This window comes from Tympanuchus pallidicinctus, unplaced genomic scaffold (genome assembly GCF_026119805.1).
Source record: "Tympanuchus pallidicinctus isolate F22 unplaced genomic scaffold, pur_lepc_1.0 scaffold31, whole genome shotgun sequence".
Lineage (NCBI taxonomy): Eukaryota > Metazoa > Chordata > Aves > Galliformes > Phasianidae > Tympanuchus > Tympanuchus pallidicinctus.
This window is the reverse complement of record NW_026294749.1, coordinates 3,923,619-3,941,698: the sequence shown is the minus strand read 5'-3', so window position 1 is coordinate 3,941,698 and position 18,080 is coordinate 3,923,619. Positions and strand designations below refer to the sequence as shown.

At 40.7% G+C, this 18,080-nt stretch overlaps 1 long non-coding RNA gene across 1 annotated transcript in view; it reads right to left on the bottom strand.

Moving 5' to 3' along the window:
- LOC128087736 (uncharacterized) overlaps nt 1-16,434 on the bottom strand; it is a 170,066-nt gene extending 153,632 nt beyond the window's left edge. The window contains exon 1 of the long non-coding RNA XR_008209969.1: nt 16,325-16,434. This is a non-coding gene — a long non-coding RNA (uncharacterized LOC128087736). The remainder of the gene's footprint in view (nt 1-16,324) is intronic.
- Between the last annotated feature and the right edge of the window lie 1,646 nt (nt 16,435-18,080).

Here is an 18,080-nt window from a genome sequence, read left to right as displayed (position 1 = left end):
TTAAATGTCTAGAGAGAGAGAGAAAGATCAAATTTTTCAAGTCAAGTATGTGATCATAACTCTGTACATTCCAAATTTTGCAGGTAAGATATTTATGTCGACTGAAAACAGTCATAAATATACCAAAAAATTGATGATTTTTCGGCAATCTTGAATCCCATTCTCAAATTCCTTTATCAAAATTGAAAGCACGGCCGCATATTTTTTGCAGTTCACAGGGTTGCGTTCAGCAATCAGTGTATCACAGTGCATACAACTATTCGCCATCACTCGAGTCAGCACTGCCCTGCAGCCTCCCATGTCCAGGTCTCAGCTCACAGCGCCGAAGGCACAGCGACGTGCTGCTGTTGTGAACGACACGAGTGCACCCAGGGCTGCGCCAGGCCTTCTGGCAGGGACAGCCGCCACCATGATGGCGCGGGGTGCAGGCTGTGGAAAGCAGCATGAGGCCCACAGGTTGGACGTGCAGAAAGCCTCAACATATATTAAACTCATCCCAAAGACAGCTTTCAGACCAAATACTGTCACCTACAGCAATGCTTACAACAATTGCCTTTTGATGATGTGAGGCTGATGGAAGACTACTGTGGAGGACACTGAATGAGAAGTCTTGCAGTCCCGTGCAATTTTAGGCCAGTTTCCTGACTTTATATCTCAGGTATGCACTGAAGTTCTTTATCGACGAAAAAAAGTCTTGGATATAAAGTGCTGCCTGACTGAAAGCAGCTCTTTGCACATACAGGGCTACCAGATTTGAGTTTCTTTTAGCTACAGAATAACATTCCACCTAATTCTCCTATCATGTTTGAAATTTGAGCTCAATAAGGCAGGGAAACATTCCCTCTGATAATAATAAACGTAAATAAAAACTCCTGCAACTTACCACTAGCAGCAAAAACAAAGCAACAGTAAACTGTCCAGAAACAACGATACAATCTTGTGGTGCACTGCTTGTATACATAATATATGTATGGTAAACCACAGAACATCATATATGCATGGAATTTTTAAATCTATTCAAGAGATTGTCAAAAGCAATTTCTGATCCCACTAAAATCCACTGATTTCAGCAAAATCGTAATCAGGATAAAATGAAGAACATATGAAGCCTGGTTTAGTGTTAGATATGGAGGCTGGTAGCCCTGCCTGCATGCAGCAGGGAGGTTGGAGCTTGATGATCCTTGACATCATTTCCAACCCAAGCCATTCTATGATTCTATGAAAACTGCACAGCAGGTCTATTAGGAGCACACATAGAATCATAGAATCACCAAGGTTGGAAAAGACCTAAAAGATCACCCAGTCCAACCGTTCACCTATTCCCAATAGCTCCTACTAAACCATGTCCCTCAACACAACATCCAGTCTTTCCTTGAACACCCCCAGGGTCGGTGATTCCACCACCTCCCCGGGCAGGGATGACATGAGTCAAGATTGGAAACCATATACTGAAATTTTGTTCTAATCCAAAGAAGAAAAGTGTAATTTGTGACAGTCTTGCTCTCTTGCATGTAAACATTAAGTAGAAACACCAAATGTCAAACAACACGTCTCCCGTGTTGACAAGCAGTTTACAAGAAATCCTCTTAAAATGTAACTATATCTTTCCATCAATGCAAACAGTTTATTATCATCAACCTTAATTCAAGTTGGGTTGCAAAAAAAATAACACCTAAAATTTAGCAGGACTAAGATTCCATTAAACCTAAGAAGTAATGTATATTGGATATTATACAAGTTTGTGGATGTTTCTTTAAAGTGACTTGCTGAAGATACCTCCTTATTGTCGAGCATCAAGTTTCATAACTATAGGCAGAAGATTTGTTCCCATATGTGAAGTTTGTTTTCAGAACAATGTCTCCCCAAAATATCCCCGTAATTTACAAAATTTACAATCAATTTTACTAGATTCTCAATATATCTGAAATTGACCGAAGGCAACATTGTTTCTCACTTGCATAAGAATAAAAGTGCACAAACTGGTCTACTATTTATTCATAAAAACATTCTTGTAAAATACACTTCTTACAGATTTCAATAGCTGAACAAAAGCCAAGTTCTATTTAGCTGCATTTATATAATCCTTCTGGAGTCAAGAGCATGTCAAAGAACTAGGCCTTACATTTACCCAAAATATTAATTTGTCTGGAAAGCTAAACAACATAGTCATCAGAATGAAACTACGGGATTGTTTATAATAAAGTCTGCTGGCTCTCCAGATCTTGGCCCCATGTAAGCTTCTACCAATACCAGTGATGAGTAATTCAACTGGAGGCAGTGTAAAATGAGTAGGTGAGACAGCAATCGTGCCTTTGGAGTCCAATATCGACATCTTCAAAACTTTTATTTAAAACAAAAGTTTTCTCCCTTGATTCACATTACAGTTTTCTTCCTAGAAATCCTGGCAGGACAACAGTGTCTCTTTTCCTACTTGCTCTTTTACTCCTTTTCCTTTGAGGTACATAAAAATTACGCAGCCCTCAGAACAGCTGCCAAGGACAGTTCAGCTAAGAGTGTTGTAACAGGCATCACATTTCGTGTGTCTCTTAGCCAGCCTTGATGTAATGCAGAAAAGATCAGATGATCTTAGGCATGTGTGAGTAGAGGAGAGACCAATCTACCAGGTGAAAGCTACCACAGAAATAAGTTGTGCGAAGGCGAGTTTACTTTCCCGGAAATATTCCAGCCTTGAAACCTGTGGAAAGTCCCTCAGTTGGAGCTTCAAAGCTTAGAAAACTAGTTAGGAAGCTGACTGCTTGCATTTCTTGCATCTCCTGAATCTCTCTGCAGGCATTCGCTGCCAGTTTTTACTGACTGAATTACCACACATCAGAGAGATTCTTCATTTCTGCCTCCCTTCTCACGTATGTGCTGTGGAGTACAGCAAGAGCCTCTAAGAACTATGGCTTGAGGAGAAGACAAGTCTGTTAAAGGCCAGGCCACTAGGGATCATAGAATCATAGAATCCTTAGAGTTGGGCCTTTAAAGGTCATCTAGTCCAGCTCTCCTGCAATGAACAAGGACATGCACAGCTAGATCAGGTTGCCCAGCCCTTGATCAAGCATCACCTTGAGAGTCTCCAGGGGCATCCACCACATCCCTGGGCAATCTGGGCAGGGACAACAGAGAACCACAGCCAGTAATGGAAAAAGGGACTTAGGTTAGATCTTAGGACGAAGATTTTGACCCAGAGGGTGGTGATGCACTGGAACAGGTTGCCCGAGGAGGTGTGGATGCCCCATCCCTGGAGGCATTCAAGGCCAGGCTGGATGTGGCTCTGGGCAGCCTGGTCTGTGGTTGGTGACTCTGTGCATAGCAGCGGGTTGAAACTTGATGATCGCTGTGGTCCTTTTCAACCCAGGCCATTCCATGATTCTACGATTCTATTGATAGCCAGTTTGCAAGCATATGTTCCTGGGACAAGAGTAGGAAGAGGTAATTGCCTTTCTCTTACTTAAAATTTTGGGTTTGCTCATTGATGATTAAGACATAAGATACTTCTTTCATTCTCAATTAAACACTACTTTAATTAAATCCAGTTTTTACACTTCCTCTCCCCAAAAATCTAAAGACAAACACAAAATGTCAGGACCTTCTTTTCATTTTTTACTAAAAAGGTTGGTTATAAAAAAAAATTCTTGACTTTTCTTCAAATGTCAGTGAAAGTTAAAAATAGGAAGGTAGCAGAAAAACCTTTTACAGTGCACTTATATCAGTACCAAATCACTGCTCTGCACCACAATTAAAATCATACATTATGACAGTGATGTGATACATCTCCGCATGCGGTCTTTCAGGATGCAGCAAAAATCAGTGCAGTTTTTATTCTGTCTGTCAACCATTTATATATATTTTTTTCTAATAGAGTACTCATAAAAAATGAGATGGTAAAGTATACTTTGTTTTAGATGCTGTGATGCAGGTAAATTTAAATACATTTTCCAAGTGCTGAAAGTAACATTATTGCATGTCCTTCAAGCCTGCTACTATAAGAGATGGAAAACAAATAAAAACCCTGGGAAAAATATATTTTTAGCTGGACAAAAGAACCGCAGCTTGTTTGGAAGAATGTGACAAGGATAGTTATGTTGTCTTGAGAATTAAATTAGAGTTGCAGGTGTGAAATTACTTTTGATATTTAGATAATTAAATTAATTTAGGAGATGAATTCATGCTGACATTTATGAACGTGGGTGCTGATACAGCTCAGTCTGAAAATGAAACGTGAAAGCCCTTTAAAGCTGAAGCCATTTAAAGAGGCTCTTGTGAGTCCTATGAACGGTTTTCTTTACAGTGAAGGATCATCACAAGAGAACTGTTTGTTGTTGTTTTGTTTTTTTTCCAAAAACTAATTTTGAACTGTAATGTACAAGTAATGTTAAGTGTCTATGGCACACTAAAAACATAAATCAATCTGTATCTCATTCTGTCTTCTAACCACTCTTATTAAGATAGTCACGACCATTTTGTTCTTTTATACTATGTGAATTAAGGGCAAAGAAAATTGCAAAGGCAAATGCGTTTTCTATTAAGTAGATAGAAGACCAAAAAAATAATGACAGCATCAAATCTTGAACATGCAATGAATTTCACCAGGGAAAACAGATCTAAGCTTAAGCGCTCATAGGTGTTTTTGCAGTACTGTGTTATAAATTGGTGAGAAACCCATTTGCAGGCCTATTTAAAACCCACATCTGTGAAGTTCCCCTCCAAGTTGACTTGGCCACAGAATCACGTGCCTGTGATGTTATGTACCTCAAGATATTGTGCTGAAACATCTCTGCAGAGAGCACTTCTAGAACCTACAGATGCATTTTAAAGAAGAAAGGAAAAACAAAACTGTATTTCACACCTGCCCTGCAGAAGTATTCCAAGATGGCACTGCATTTGGTCACAGCACTGTTAGTTTTAATAGCAGGAGACAGAAATCCAACACTCAAGATGGGAGGCCGTGGATATTTAAAAGCCGTAGAAAATAAGAAACACGATCAAAATCAGAAAAAAAAAGTATCAGTGGCTGAGAAGTCATATCAGTCTAGAAAGATTTTCTTGAGCTCTGACAGTTGGAGCAGCAGTAGTTCTGTTAAAACAAAAAACAAACAAAAAAAGAAAAACCAGAAACCAGGCCTTTGATTCGGTGTCTAGAACAGGAAAGACGTTTGCACTGAAAACAAGTTCTGAGTTTCTATAATCCATACTGGAAGTAAAAAATTTAACATCACTTTGCTGCTGGCCATATTTCTTTAATTCTTCATCTTTTTTATTTAATTAACCGTTCTCAGACCTTTAACAGATGTTTCTGCCTATACAGATAACACAAAACGTACAAACTCCAAGATCAAGGTGTCTAAATCACTAGCATTGCATCAGTGACAAAAAAGGTGTAGGAGTAATCTCAGAAGGTAAGTCCAAATTGCTGTTTAAACAACACAACTATTCTTTATAACTCAAAGGACTGAGAAAATTAGGTTATTTATTCATCCAGGACCAATAAATAAACACTGTAATTGATAACTGAACAACAAAAGTGATACTAAAACTAGAAGGCAATTCACAGAAGAGCACACCATAAATGTGATGTATGTTCCACGAAACCTGAGCAGTTCCATGATTCTGTGTACATGCACAGGTTCCTGTGTATTTTCAGGCAGGCAAGTCTACCACAAGCAGAAATCTGCACTGGCTCAGATGTTTCAAGAGAAGCAGGGAAAATGGATTAGTAGATATTCGATTCTAATGTCTCCTATAAATGTAGCATATGCATTATTTTTAACTCCTACAGGAGAAATTAGACAACAATTTAGTCTGAAACCAGTAGAATTTTATGTTGCCTCCTGCTGTTTTTTACAGCAGTTTTACTGTCTAGTGACAGAGATGTAGAAGTCCAGTAGCATACTGCAAACTCACTATTCAAAGCAATCATTTTTAAAAAATATTTTAAAAGTCAGCCATATTTGATGTGCTTAAATTTTTTTTCTAGTTTTGATTAATGACACTTGATGAAGCAGAAAAGAAGCCACAAAGATTTAGGCAAAAAACAGGAAATAAGAATATAAATGAAAACATGCCACTACTTCCTTGTCATTTTCATCCTATTTTCTGTGTTTCAGCATCTATCCTCTGCATTGAACCAGACCTTTCTGTCATTTGCTGATGTTTCCTGTGTCCCAAGCTTTCCTTCTCATTCTTTTTTTCTTTCATCTTCCTGTGTCCCTACTGCAGCTGCCTACAGGCATGACAACTGGTGCTAGTGACTGCCATGATTTGGATATCTATTTGCAAGGAACTAGAAGAAAGCTTTTTCTGTATCCATTTTGTGCCTCTTTAGGACTGCATTTTACTTTGCAAAAGAAATCCCTGCTTTCCAAACCAGACATATTGTTCAAATGCATGACCCCAGGGTATTCAGCCCATAACGAATTTTGATTTTTGTAGGAACCTTATAGTTCTGCTTTCAAGTGATGCATTAAACATGATAATTTGGAGCACTGGGATGTTTTACTAACAGCCTGCATCTTGTATGCTGAGGGTCTCCAGGCCCTTACGTGCACTGGAGCTATACATAAAAAAAGCTGCTGACAGGAATATAACTGCATACAGCATGTACCCTTTCAAGAAGCTAACACCCTGTTGTCTTTGTATATTGCCAAAACAATTCCAATGTCACAACAGATTTAGGGTCTCTGAAGATAAATCAGCTCATATCTGCCAAGAGGTGTAATATGTCCCTGCTCTTTCCAAATAAATAATAGTTCAGTGCTGAGACAAATAGCAGGAAAATCCTCTCCACACATGACTAAAGACACATTCTAGAGCTAGACAATGAAAGGTATTCAGTGTATGCTGAAGGAAGAATGCCATTATCCTTTCCTCAATCAAGCATTTCCACAATGACAAAGTAAAATTGATTTACTAAAACAACACCAAATTGTCAGGCTTGGCTTGGCCCTCTAACACTTCTGGTTCGTGGTGTTCACAGCACTTGTGGGATGCACAAATTGAGTGCATATGTGCATGAAGGGGTTATTGCATTTTTCAGCAAACTTTACCCAGTTGTTAAAGAAACAGTCAGTCTTAATGTTAGGTCACACTAACTGTCAAAGTACAGAAATCTACCAAAGATGCAGGGCTTGCCCCTAAGAAAGTACTGCTATTATTCTAATCATTAATAAATTTCCTTATACAAGCTGCTAATCAACCCAATTAAAAATACAGAACTTTTAAAAGAGATGAAAGAAATCAGTTAGATGATATAAACAAAATCAGATGAAACTTTTTCTTTTATCAGATCATCTAGGTGGCAAGTATACACCAACTTCACTTCATAAGATTCATGTAATGTAGAGGCATTTCCATCCACTTCATACAGATGTGGAACAAAGATGCAGAGAGTCAGCTCTCCACTTTAATTACCATTCAGCACAGAGCTGATGTTACCATGGAACTATCTATTATAACTCTAACTATCTATTATGACTCTATCTATTGTAATTCAAATTTCAACCCTGAGTAGAAATATACACTTTAGCATCTCTATTCAAAATAACTATTTTCTTCCTCGCATGTATATTGCTCAACATTTATCTGGACTGAATTCATCTGCCTTTTTATTATCTAGTCATTCAATATCAAGAGGTCCTTTTGCATACTTTTGCTGTTGGCCTTCATCAGTTCTACTGTGAGTAACTCTGTAACAATCCTCCCCCCCCCCCCCCCCCCAAAAAAAAAAAAATCTGTCTGCACATTAATCCTCTTTTTGTGTCACTTGCAGTACGCTATAGAACATAAACTCCAGCTGAACTTACAGAATAATTCAGATTAGAAGAGACCTTGGGAGTTCATCTCATCCAACCTCCTGCTCCTTTTCTAACTCCTGTAATAAACCTCCCCTACCCAGAAACCACGTTAATTCCTTCCTGCCTTGACTACAGTAGAGCTTCTGGCATCATCCCCTCTAATTCCTAGTGCACAAACTGATATAATATAGACTAGATAAATAGATGGTGAAATGGGAGTGATGATTGGCTGAACAGTCAGGCTCAAATGGTTGCGATCAGCTGTAGGAGCAGTGGTGCACCAATTAAATCAACATGGGAGCAGTACTGCTTCACTTGGGGTGACAAGACTGAGCATATTCTCAGCACTTCTGTAAATGATACAAAATTAGGAGGAACGGCTGCTGCAGCAAGCAGTGGTGCTGGAAATCACAAGGAGCTGAGAAGGTTGGGACAGTGGGCAAAGAGGAATCTTATCAAGTTCAGCAAAGGGAAATCTAAGGTCCTGCACCGGGACCAGCACTGGCATTTGCTGGGAACTGACAAGCTTTGCAGAAAAGAACACAGGAGTCTCACTGAAGAAAAAATTGTCCATGGGTGGGTCAGCATTGTGCTCGTGCAGCAGAGACAGTCAACAGCACCTTGAGCTGCATTAGGAAAATTCTTGCCAGAGGATTGAAGGAGGTTTTTTTGCCACCTCTGCTCAGCACAAGAGACGCATTTGGAGTTTCACGTCCAGTTTTAGACTCCCCAGTAGGGCAGAGATATGGACATGCTGGAGATGGTCCACCTCTCAACATGATCAAGGGATGAGGATATCAGACAGACAGGGAGAGGCTGCAAGATTCCGTGAAGAGAAGGCTCAGGGGAATCTTATAAATATGTGCAAATATCTGATGGATGGTGTAAAGAAAACAGAGTCAGACTCCTCCCAGTGGTGCTCACTGACAGGACAAGAGGCAACAGACACAAAATGCAGGAAATTTAACTTAAACATAAGACTTTTTTGTTTTTTAAATTGTGAGGCCAGTTAAACACAAACATTACCCAGAGAGGCTGGGGAGGTTCCATCCCTGGAGATTCTCAAACTGTACATGGTCCTAAGAAACCTAGTCTAGATTTAGCCTGCTTTCAGCCAGGCATTTGGACTAAATGATCTCCAGAGATCTCATCCAAACTTACGACTTCTATGACTGTTTAGATAAATACCATACATTCTTTCGACTTGCTTTTCTTCATACCCACAAATTTTATTTCTATATTACAGCTTCTATCAGTATCACATAATTGAAAAGTCTTTAAATCTATTCTGACAAAATATCACATTTCAAAACTAAATTTGCCATACAACAAAAAGAAAAGAATTACAAAAAAAGGAAGTTAATGTCACTTCCAAGTACATCACCAATGCCAAAAAAATCACTGGCTCACATTAGAAGAGGGTTGACAGACCTCTGGCACCTGAAGTCTACAAGCAGTTCAAGCACAGCTGCTGACATGGAGCTGCATCACACATCTGTCAGCAAGCTTGTGGGGGCCTGGAGCCTATGAGGTCAGCTATGCCCTGTGCTGTGGAAATGAGCTGCAGGAGCCAGCCTCCAAATTACACTGAGTCCCAGCTGAGTGCCCTGCTTTAGTTACCGTCACCACTGTCATATTCTATTAAAGAATTTCTGCTGAAATTTCTTTGGCTCTACATTGCTGATACCTGTGTTCCAGCTCATATCTATTTGAAGCACTGACTGCGGTTAGTAACTCAGATGAGATTTGTGGTTACTCTGGTTGCCTGGTTTAACTAAAAATATTTCTACAAGAAATCAGGAGAGATGCTGTCAAGGAAGAGGAATGGTAGGTGGTATCTACATAAAAGCAGAGACATTAAGAGTTGTGGAGATGCAGTACAGGTATCAGGGAATAATCATTAGAGCACAGTATGAAGCCTATTTACACAACTGACATTATTTTATAGCTTTTTTTTTCTTTCTTTCCAAATGTGGATTACTTGTCTGAATGTACTATCTAAACCTCTTGGCATGAAACGTGAGACACTACAGAAAGCAGTGTAAAAGGTCAAGATGAGCATTTCTCCATGGGGAAAAGAGAGGAGGACAGTGGGACAAACTACTGGTCAAAGCAAGAGAGATACATTTCACTAGACTACAAATATACAGCATGAAAGAACACCGACAGTTAAGCACTGTTAGGAGAAAATTAAATGAGCTATGACTTACTGAAAGCTAATACGGAGATCAAAAGTGGTCTGCTTTCCCTCAAATACAGAGAAGGACATTACTCTCTAAAAGAGATCCACGTGGGAAGTTTTGAGGTGAATCATAGAACGGCTTCTGGTGGGAGGTACCTCAAAGATCATCTAGTTCCAACTTCCCTGCTCGGGAAAGGGCTGCCACCCACTAGATCAGGCTGTCCATGCCCATCCAACCGGACCTTGAATACCTCCAGGGATGGAGTATCTACAACTGCTTTGAGCAATCTGTGGCAGTGCCTCACAGACCTCTCAGTGAAAAATTTCCCCCCTGACATCTAATCTAAATATCCCCTCTTTTAGTTCAAAGCCAGTTCTCTTTGTCCTATCACAATCCTATCAGATCACACAAAAAGTCAGACCCCCCTCCTATTTATAAGCTTCCCTCAATTGCTGGAAGCCTTCAATGAGGCCCCCCTCTCTTCTCAAGGCTGACACAGGTTCAGCTCCCTCAGCCTCTCTTCTTTAGGAAGGTGTTCCAACCCTCTGATAATCTTAATGGCCCTCCTTTGGACCTGCTTCAACAGCTCTGCATCCTTCCTGTCCTGGGGGCCATAGGCCTGGATGACAGCATCCAGATGGAACCTCACAAACCCAGCTTAGAGTGGGACAATCACCTCCCTCGCTCTGCTGGCCACTCTTCTTTTCATGGAGCCCAGGACACAGTTGGCCTTTAGGGCTGTAAGCACACACTGCTGGCTCACGTCCTTTTTTTTTTTTTTGTCCAACAGGACTCCCACATCTTTCCCTGCAGGGCTGCCCTCAAGGAGTTCTTCTTCCAGTCAGTACACATGTATGAGATTATTCCAACCCAAGTGCAACACCCTGCATTTGGTCTTGTTTTATCTCATTAGGTTCTCCTGGGCCTACTTCTCAAGCTTATCCAGATCCAGATCCTTTTGGATAACATCCCTTCCTTCTGCTGTACCAACTGCACCACTCAGCTTGGTGCAATCAGCAAACTTGCTGAGGATGCACTCAATCCCACTTCCCAGGTCATAAATTAAGATGTTTCCTAGACCGATCACTGGGAGACATTATTCATCACTGACCTCCGTCTGGACATAGAGCTCTTGACCACAAACCTTTGGCTGCGGCCATCCATCCAATTCACTACCCATTGCCTTGTCAATCTCTCAAATTCATTTCTCTCCAATTTAGAGATAAGGATGTGGTGAAGACCAAGTAGGCAACATCAGTTATCCTTTCTTGATCCACAGAAGCTGTAAGTCTATCATAAATTTTGCTTTTACTGGAACAGAATTGCTCTAGATGAAGAAAATCAGACCAGTTATCCTCCCTTAGCAATATAATTGAGACCATCCTAAAAAACAACTTTCTACCCTTGATAAGAAAACTAGTCCTGCACAACAGGCAGCCTGCATAGCAAAGTACATATTAACCTATCAACACAACAAGTCTATCCTGCACTCAAGATGCTCACTGGGCAATCAAACTGAGGTTGTTGAAGTGCTGGAGTTGTAGGAGGTGCTCTTTACTCTTGTAAATCCAGGTCTTAGGTGCTTTAACTCCTATATGTTTATGCTGTTCTGATTTCAGCCACTTAAGAAGAGTCATTAGGTAACTGGTAACTTTTTCACAAATGCTCATGTCAATAAAGCCAGGCAGAGATTTACTCCGTTGATCATGCATATGGAAAGTGAAAGATACTAACGTAGTGAAGGAACTGTAGATACAAGGATGTAGTCTAAAGACAAATGTTTCAGCAATAGGGTTACCTTAAACAGTCACTACACTCTGAGCTGTGCCAGATAGACTGTTTTTGTGAACAGTGTAAATTAAACTGTCAAACTGGTCCAGCTGCAGAGTCTTCTTGGGCAGGTTGTTTTTATTTTTGGATCAGCTCTCTAATCTGCTTTCCTGAATGCCCACACAAATGCTGAGGTCAGCACAACACAGAGGGCTGTGGAAGGGTGGGCACAAGCAGAAGTAGAGACTGCTGACAACTGAGACCCATCATGGCCAAGAGAATCCTATTTATGAGAAAAATATTTACTAGGACAATTGTTTGATGGAGGGTGAAGCTCATAATGCAATTTTTTGCTTAGTGGAATCATTAACAGTTTCCTCTCTCAGACAAAAAATAACATGGGGACCTAGTATCTTTCTCTATCCCTCTGTCAACAATGGTTTTAATGGTCTAACAGATGTGCATAATTGTAGGTTTGTAACTCACTTCCTAGAGTAGCAAGTTAACAGTCACATTTATAACCACTTACAGAGATACTTTTTGTGATATGAGCATAAAACATTCTAGCAATAAAATTAGACCAAGACAGAAAGTGAAACAAATCCCTCAGAGGTTATGCTTCAATGTTTTAATGTCACAAGCAGAAAGCGCTGTGGCTGAAAGAAGCAATCCTGCTGCTTGTGAGACTCCTCTGTCAGATAAGCTTTAACCTTTCAACCAATAGCACTGCACATTGAGTTATGTGCTGAAAAGGATCAGAGATTTGATCTGGTCACAAGTAACCTTTATTCATTCACTCACTTGGTTTTGCCTGGTTAATTTTAACTACTTCAATGCTTGGATATGAAAACATCTGTGTCAGCAGCAAAAAAGGCACGGAAGTGAGCAGGGAGGGATTGGGGAAAATTGTAGAGAGAGCCCTCCTTTCAGCAGCAGTGTTTGCTTGCACGGGTTTAAAGTTTGAACTGTGAAATGATGCCCTAAGTACTTTTTTTGGTTTGTTTGTTTGTTTTTTGAGAAGAGAAAGCCTCACAAAAAGTGGAAATGCTCATTCTTCAGTAAAAGCATTTGACAAATCCACAGCCAATACCTGCATCATTTAATGGTCCAATGAAAGTAAAAAGAACTCCAGCTTTGGAAGATTCCAGTTGCTTTAATTAACAATAATTCTGTTGCTAGTTGATTCATATGGAAAGTAAGATTCCCACAAGCACATACTGCAATTTAACTTGTGCCAGGAATGTATCTTCCCCAGGTGCTCTTACTGTGAAAAGACATAATAATATCATCTCACAAGTAAGTCCTGCAGGATATATTGGACTGATTTTCAAAAGGAAGGTGAACAAATCATCAGGATAACTTTCTGTTAAGAACATATGAAAATTCTCAGTAGTGATAATGCAGAACCATTTGCCATGGAAATCAAATTCTGAATAATAAAGTACCCCACACATCTGCTTCCTGGATAAACAATTTCTATCCAAGAGAGAACAGATGTCTTATCACATTAAAAATATTCAGCTCCTTAGCCCTGACTTTAGCTCAGTGACGTTACAGAAAGGAGACTGCAGATAAACCACAGACAAAAATGGCAAACATATGACATAAATTGCAGAAATTATTACAAAGATGCAGGAATTTAACACTACAGCAAACAAACAAAACTATCTGTACTTGTCAAATTGGAAGATATTTTGCAACTTTGAAGAAAGCCATGATGCAGCTGATGATGCACTGATCACTGGACGTAACAGGACCAGCTCCCACAATAACAGCACCATTCCTCCCTTCAACATGAAGATATAAGAAACACTCCTTGAGACTTGCACTGACATGTCCAAGAATCTGCAATTATGCTGAAACACATAGCATGTAGGTATATACTATAATAGCCAGAACATTAATTCTGCCATCAAAACATCAAGATCCAGTGGTGTGAAAACTAACCAAGTGGGAGCAGAGACCCACAGAGAGACAGCAGCACTCAGAGAGTGCTATGGGCCACTTAGTCAGAACAATGACACTGATGACTGGAACTAATAGATACCCTCTAGATCAGCTGCCTCTGTTCTTACCAGTGACTTCAATTTGCCAGACATTAACAGGAAATATCATACAGCTGATACAAACAGCTCCAGCAGATTCCTACAACACCTTGACAATTACTTCTTGGTACAGGTACTAAGGGTGCCAACTAGGAAATGTGCTCCCCTTACATCTGTTGCTTATTAAAAAAGTCTCATGGGTGAAGTGGCCATTGGTAGCCATGCTGGCCATTGTGACCGCGAAGAAGTCAAGTTACTATCTCACCTTAGCAGACAGATGAATGCTAAGTAGTAGAAGAGAAGAGAATAAAAAAGAGAAAAGGAAACAGGATAGCTTTAGAAACACATACAGCAGGTTGCATTTTTGTAAACACAACATATACATAGGTTATCCTTAAAGTAATGCTTCCTATCTATTTCCATGCATATGACATCAGATACAAAGAGCACAACATTACTGGACAGTGCAAATTCTCAACTATGAAACAAAACATTGTTTTTCAACACAGTCACCACCATCAGCTGTACATTTTTGCCAGTGATGAACAAGAGCCTGCATGCCACGCTCCTAAAAATCTGCACCAGAGGAAGTGACCCACTGTTGCTACTGCTGAAACACACCATCCACTGCCTCACTGTGCTCACATCCACTGTTTGCTCTCCAGAAATGTGCAGCAAGTGCCAGTGAATGTCAATGGATGCCATTTTTTTTCCACATGGAGGAATTCTGTGACACACATACGCACTTCCATATCAGATGCCATTTTGTCACACTGGTTCTCTGCTGCGATCTGTCACATGGCAACAAATGTAACGAAATACTGGTGGGATGGTTCAGCCTCTACTGCCATACCACCAACATCTGCCTCTAGCATCCTAGGGAAAACATCAAAAAACAGGAGGCATTAGTTTTGGAGCATCCGTCTTAGATCCTGTCGTAGATCCTGTCTTAGTCAGGTGATGAGAAAAAGAAGTCAGAGTTACCATCTCTCTGTGCTCCTCTCTCAAAAACACTGAACAGTTTTGATGTCTTTATTTTGTTCCTATATCACATAATAAAAACTTTTTGCTATTCTCAGGTTAAACTACAAAATGCTTTTTGACTCTCTTAAGTTCCAGCGTGACTTCATTAGAGAGGTTATCCTATTTAAATCCACATATATTCAATAAAGAAAAATAAGATCTTAGATATTTATCTCAGATGTTTAACAGCAAAAACTTATGGGAAGTGAGTGGACCCAACAAAACACAGCCGCTGTGTTATCTATCAACTGCAGAAAAGCACTGGAAAACATACTGCAAAGAGACAGTTTTGCCTTGGAATTGAAATGCATGAACTAGGTCTAATGAGTCTCTTTCATTACAGTTAGTTATCTCCCACTTAGCAAATATATAAAATAAAAAGCTTCTGCTTTTAACAGGATAAAAAGGAAAACTAGAGGAAAAGAGAACTCAGAGAAATGTGAAATTTTTCCCCCTCACACAGCTTCTAGACTGCAATATAAAATGTGAAGCCATATTATTTTGAACGAAAGAGTATCAGAATTTTATGGAAGGATAGATGTGCAGCCAGGAAAAATCCTTCATCTTGATGATTAACACTACAGTGCTAGAGAAGGCAACATCATTAGAGACTTGCTAGTCAAACAGCAAATCTGAAGCAACTTATCAAATGAGTTCTCTAAAGAGTCCTCTCTAACCTCATTGCATGACTGCTATAACAGTAAACTTTAAACTGATGTTCATTATATTACATTTCTGTAATGATTTTTCTGGGCATTTCAAGCTACATGAATGCATGTCAAGCACTTGGTTAAGAAAAAAAAAAAAAAAGTATTTTTATTTGGAAAAGGAAATGTTGGTATTTATTTTACAGCCAAATTATCCTCTTTCTTATTCACAGAAAACCTCACTCCATATCTCAGAGCTCAATTTAGCCCATGGTTTGGTTTTATACATTAAAAATCGTGTCTTTGTCAAATGAGACACTTTTTATTTTATAGAATCACAGAACAGCCTGGGTTGAAAAGGACCACGATGATCACCTGGTTTCAAGCCCCCTGCTGCGTGCAGGAGCACCAGACCAGGCTGCCCAGCCTGGCCTTGAATGCCTCCAGGGATGGGGCAGCCACAACCTGAGATAACGCTTTAGCTCTAGCACCACGCTGAGCAGATCGCCCGCCTGCTCACACCGCGCACAGCTGGTATCAGTGCATCAGGTAGCAGTGAAGGTAGCAGGGGCCAGGCGTTCTCTGCAGCCTGAGACCTGAACTGCGGCACGGACATCCGTGCTTTCAAGTCTGAGTCTCCCCGTCCCTTTCAGCAGCAGCTCGCCGCCGTGTGGTGACCACGGTTGCACCTCGGTGTGTCCAGAGAGCAACGACTGGTAAGCGCTAAGCCCCCTCCAATAGAGCAAGGTACCCTGCCTTGCCTGCTTGCTCGTCCGCTCGAGGTTTGCCCTGAAAATAACTCGTTTCACAGCGAGATAACAACCCTCCTCCCTACGCAGACGCTCGAATAGGTGGCTTACCGCTTCTCCTCGCCTGAACGGCGCACGTGAACCACACACCCTCACTCCTCCTCTCCGCCCCTGAGGCTCTTTCAAGGAAGAGGACAGAACGCAGAGCCGTTGCCCTGGCGCTTCACGTCAGCCGCTCTCGCGAGAGATGCCGAGCTGCTGTTATCTGGGGATCCCTGCATGAAGGAGCCGACAGAAACCCCCCTTGTACTTCGTGATCAGTCGCTGCAGTTCTGGCTGGGACAGCTCCGAAGCAGTTAACCTTGGCAATCACTTACTTAAGAACTATTAGTTTTGCTTTATTAGAATCGTAGAGTTATAGAATGATTAAGGTTGGAAAAGATCGCCAAGTCCAACCATCAACCCATCGCCATCTCGCCCACAAAACCGTGACCCCAAGTGCCACGTCTCCAAGTTTCTTACACATCTCCTGGGGTAGGGACTCCACCACCTCCCTGGGCAGCCTGTGCCACTGCCTCACCACTTCGTGAGAAGAAATTTTGCCAAATATTCAAACTGAACCATGTGTTGCAGAGAGATGCAACAGCTTCCTTGCTGCATTTCCCAAGAGGGTCACCTGGCAGAGAAGCTTCTACGGCATGGACATCCTGTAGGAACCACCAGAGCAAAGTTGGGATGTATATTATTGATAGCATGTACCACACAACCTCTGGAAGGGTGCTTGCAATGTCTTCTACAAACATGAATTTCACCTTACAGCCCTGTGTAGCAGAGATTTTCACCAAGATGTTGAAACCCACATAAATAGCTGCTTCAGGTAGGTCAGCTTGAGATGCAAGACAGCAAAGGTTGCTTCTGAATTTGAAAAATGCTAAATCTTCAGATCTTAAATTATAAGTGAAACTCAAGGGGTATCAAGTTAAAAAAAAAAAAAAAAAAAAAAAAGCCATCCTGAAATCCAAGGCCATGTTAGAAGAAGTCACCTGCATGATTTGACCAGGTCAGACATCACATCCTTGGCAGTGTGAGGGAAAAAGTGGTATCTAGATTGCTAGTCCTGTTTGTTAATTGAATGATCTAATGATCATGTATGCTTGTGGAAAATGGTAATAAAAAATGAGAACCCCACGCTTCATTAATGGTTCTGAGATTTTTGTTGTTGAGGAACAACTCAAAGTCTTTAACACATTAACTTTTGGGAGAAAAAAATGAAATCAAGACTAACCAATGACTTTATTGGATGTGTTTTGGAAAGGGATTGAGAGATCTGAATCTCCAAATTGAGAAGGTATTTCCAGCACCTGGAAGAACACAGACACATCTTTTGCCAAACAGAAGTTCAGTGTACAGGCAGGAGGTGAAGCTGAAAGAACAAAACTTTGACGATACACACTAAAGGCTTTGGACCTTATCAAGAAATAAAAGTCAGTCAGGTGGACAGCACCATTTAGCCCACCGTGGCTCCATGCAACCACCCTGAGGTACTGGAGGCAAACTAAGCCTTCATGCGTTACCTTTTTTATTATTATTGTTATTGATTTGTGTCCCTGACTTTGGAACACTGGGGACTTATTTCTTCACACTCACAGTTTTTCAGACAGCTTGCTACACTTGCAGCACAAACAGCTGCTGGATGCACAGCTGTTACCACAGCACCTCCGTTGTTTTTTTCTTTTCTTTTCTTTTCTTTTTTTTTTTTTTTGTCTCAAAAGCACATTTTCTACGATCACCATTTCAACCCAGACCGCGTCGCCGGCGGTGTCCTCACGGTATTGGGAGGGAGGGAGGGAGGAACGCAGGGAGGGAG